Below are 329 nucleotides of genomic sequence, written 5' to 3'. Positions count from 1 at the left end.
ATTTCTTTTCTTTCCTTTTTTCTAATGTTTACACCTGATAAGATTTCAACTGCACAAACAAAAAACAAAATTTCAGAATATTTACAGAATCGGATCGAGAGAACTATCCCTTGTGATCCCTAGCTACGCCCTTCCAATAAAGTAAATCCTAGATTAACCTTTTAATTCTCCATACTGTATACAGCATGGCGGAGTGTGACCTATCACTGTGTTATATCTCTCTACATTCAGGCTTAAACCGAGCATGAAGTTTCTTTCATAGTCTTTGGTCGAAAGGTTATGCGCAGCGTCGTTCTCCATGATTATTTAAAAGTCGAATACGTTGTCAT

This window comes from Penaeus monodon, chromosome 25, assembly GCF_015228065.2.
Source record: "Penaeus monodon isolate SGIC_2016 chromosome 25, NSTDA_Pmon_1, whole genome shotgun sequence".
In the NCBI taxonomy this organism is placed as follows: Eukaryota; Metazoa; Arthropoda; class Malacostraca; order Decapoda; family Penaeidae; genus Penaeus; species Penaeus monodon.
This window is presented reverse-complemented; position numbering follows the sequence as displayed.